Raw genomic sequence first — 4,103 nt, 5'->3', positions numbered from 1 at the left:
AAGATGCTAAACATTTCTGAAATTAATGTTTTGACATATACAATTAATTTACATATTGTTCATATTTACAAAAAATAATCAAAGCTTCCTTTGCTTCATTGTAGCAAATTCAAAAGTACTTCAATGAGTTTTGGAAAACAATTGATAATGGTGCCTTAAAGCTATCTGTGTTTTTAGTTAGCATCTTGGATTCCCTCAAATATAAGTCTCACAACATTCTCCAAAAATATCAATCAACAGTAGGATGTAGTGAGAGGTTTAACCAAAAAAAACCAGACATTCTTCTACTGAATTACACTCATGTGTATGTCAAAACAAGTATTTCTTATGTCAGAGACTCAAAATGCCCAGAGTACATGCTCATTAAGAAAAAAACTATCATTCCTTGAATGGTGCAAAAACACTCATCTTTCTTGCTAGCCATTTCACTCCTCTTTCAGTAACTTCACTGCTTTATAATCTCACTTCTCTTTCCAAACATAACCGTGATCCAACCACGAGATCCTATTTATGAGTTCCTGAACGTAACCTATACTTGTTTGCCTCTGGCTTTCATCTCTGCCTTTCTTCAGCCTAGAATGATTTCCAAATACCCTCTTGTCTTGCATCCTTATCTGGCCTTTATAAAAGCTGCTCACTTTTTAAAACATAACAAAAATGGTATTTCCCTTCTGAAGACCTCAGTCACCACAAGCAGGAATTAATCACACTTTCCTTGGGGCTTCCTAGCATTGTGTTTATATGTAACTTCTGACACCTGTCACTTCATGCATTTTGTTATGGTAATTTTCAAACACATTTTTCTTCCCCACTGGATTGTAAAATCATTTAGGTCAGGGATAACACCTTAGTAAACATTGGCTGAATTTAATTTAATTCCAAATGTTCTGCATGAAATGTACACACAAAAAATTAAAATACTTGGTTGCTGCTTATTATTAAAATATATTCCTCTAGCTTCATCGCTATTCCCAGCAGTAAATGAACCCTGAGGTACTGTTCATAAAAATGGGTGCTTAATAAATATTTTCTGATGAGCTTTTCTTTAATTTGAGATTGCCTACAAGGGACTCAAAAGCTCTAAAATAAATTTGTTGTGTTGCTATTTTTTTTCTGGAGTCCAGATATAAAGTCACAGTAAATTGCTTCCTCTATTACCACTCAATTAAATTGTTAAGCAAATTAAACTTTTTATAACCACATCTAGGCCAGTGGTTGTAAAGTTTTTGGCAAATAGAGCTCTTTCTTCAATAGCAAAACTATCAAAAATCTCTACTTCATTGTTTCGCTGCTGTTGTATCCCCAGCACTTAGAATAATGCCCAGCTCATTTGTGTTCTAATTTACTCCAGCTAGGCCTCTACTCCAGTATTTCTTACACCCCAGGGAAATCTTCAGTTAAATGATACTACCGTTTTGTCACTGTCCTCCTCCTCGACATGCTCTCATTACTCTCCTCACTCAGCTTAGCTTCTATGGCTTATCATTATATTTGACCCTTCCATACATCCTCAACTCACTCCCTTTCACAAATCAGGCTAAATCCCAGCCGCGATTAAACCCAACTTTTTATATTCTACCCCTGCCTCTGAGCAGGTGAAAGTATCTAGAGAAAATCTCTCCTCTGTATTGAGCTCCTTTATCTTAAATGAATCACTAGTGGAGCCATAAAGCCACACAGAGCCATCTTGCTATAATATCAATGGATGAGCTGTTTTCATATTTCACTGTGATTTTGTACCTGCTCCCCTCAAACTTACCAGATAACCTCACTTTTAATATTACCTTCTGTATGCCCCTCTCTTACACTGGATGAACTGTCTGTACTCCTAACAACTGCCTATAACACATGAAAAATTAGATAAGAAAGGCTTCAGAACTTGTCCGTGTGTAGCATTTAAGCTTGGGCATTCTGATGCTCATGAATTCTCTAAGAGATGTTGATTTGCTTGGATGGTAGAATGAACCATTAAATAAGTTAAACAAGCTTGGGTTCAACAAATGAAATTACCACTTCCTAGTTGCCAAACTTTTGTCATGGTATGTAAGTTCTCATGGCCTACATTTTCTCAATGTCAGATGGGGCTAATAATATCTGGTTACAAATAATTTTTAAAATATTATTGAACATTGAATAGGTGTTTTCCTTTGCCATTTATATAGAGGCTGAGTCTTAGTCTCATACTACTTTCTCTTTCCCACATAGTAAAATGTGTGGCAGAAATTCCATAATTACACTAGAAACCCCAAAACATAGAAATATTGACTAAAACATGTATATTTGTGTTCATTCCATTGCACTTTGAAATTTGAAATTTTACTGGGAACCACTATCTTAACCTCAATGCAAATTATGAGTATAAACTGTAAAACAGTTAATCTTACAGGACAAGATAGGTCAGGAATAGTGCACTAAGTCCCCCATTATGGGAGTCCTAAAATGTCCTCCCATCATTGCCTGTCATTGTTCCAAATGCCAACACCAGCTTATAAGAGTATGGTGCCTCGTGTTTATTTCACTGTTTTCACTTAACTGTATAGTCATATGGTTTGCAAAGCAAGCTATCCCTACCTACTCAGTTAGTAATTACTAGGAATGGCTCCTTCAAATCATGGCAAGAATAAAAGATAGGCACAAAGGCCCCCCACAGTGACACTTGAAAAGTTGGCCACTTAGATATGTTGTCAATGAAGAGATTTTGAAACTATCTTTCAAATCCTGATGCCTAGTGTTACCATATTGTGACAGGCAACTTCAAAAGAGAATAAATCTTCCAAGCTACCATTCTTTCTGTAAGTTGCAGATTTATTTCCTTCTCAAATTACAGCCTTAACTCTTGTTTAATTTTCATTGTCCTAATAATTCATCACAGTAGGTTTTATCTCAATGTGACAGCAAAAAATAGAACCTTTGCTGGTACTCAACAAATTCATATTTGAGGAAAGAATTTATTCAGAATAAATGTTAATAAAATGCAAGCCCAGACTGCTAGATAATATTAAGATACAGCTATATATAGATAATCAAAGGAGGCTGCTTCAGATAAAATTCTATATTATCAATGATTAGTATTTAATTTTTCAATTCCAGATAATTTACCATTACTAAAATGGCTATGATTGAAGCTAACCTCAGGCGCTCTTACTTCACTAAGAGCATAAATAAAAATATAATTGAAAATGCCAAATATTCATCATCCTATTGATGGAAGTTGAACATTAATGGTTAAATAACAGTGAATGATACTGTCTTTTTTTTTAATTTAGCACATCCAGCCTGTACTCTAGTACATACTGGTAAGTAAGGGAGTGAAAACTAGGAGCTATAAAAGGAAATTTGGAAGGCTAATCTGAATTCAGTTTTCATTGATAAATCTTCCTCTAGCCCAAATAAATAAATTTCATGTCCATTGAGAAATGAAGTTAAACAAAGTCAAAAAGGCCAAGGAAGAAGCCACATTTCACTTCCTTTGGCATCTGTCAGATCTTCTAAGGATGTGTCTTTCTATGTAACTGCCAAGTGCAGACATGTTTCCCAAATAATCTTTGCTATATCAGGGTGAAGAGACCCTGAAAGCTGTGTACTTATTATTTTAATTGATGATCATTGAAAGCATCATATATAAGCTGTGATTTCCATTTGTCTAATGAAGGAGTAGTAAACTCAAATAACTTCAGGTGCCACAATCAGAACAATGGACACTGTTATGAATAGAAGACAGCATGATCTTTGAAAAAGTATTCAAAATTTTTAAAAAAAACATTAAACAACCCAATATATAAATCACCTTTGATTACCAGTTTTTGATCCCTGGTCTACATTATTCTAGTTTTATTGTCTACCATGAACTTATAAACTGAGTATCACATTTAGGAGCAATTATAAATGGCAAAGAGTATAAATGTCAATTATAGCTGTTGGGATTTTTCTACTGGTTATTTCTTAAGGTTGAATAAGACTTAAGATACATAAATAAAGGCAGAGTTCTCAAATAGTAATGAAGACACTGATCAGTAGGGACATAAGGTATTCCTCAACTTACATAGAATAATGGCATTCTCATTCCAGCCAGTGAATAATAGGTGTGTCACTGAGTTCCAAGT

This window comes from Suricata suricatta, chromosome 8, assembly GCF_006229205.1.
Source record: "Suricata suricatta isolate VVHF042 chromosome 8, meerkat_22Aug2017_6uvM2_HiC, whole genome shotgun sequence".
Classification (NCBI taxonomy): Eukaryota; Metazoa; Chordata; class Mammalia; order Carnivora; family Herpestidae; genus Suricata; species Suricata suricatta.
This window is presented reverse-complemented; position numbering follows the sequence as displayed.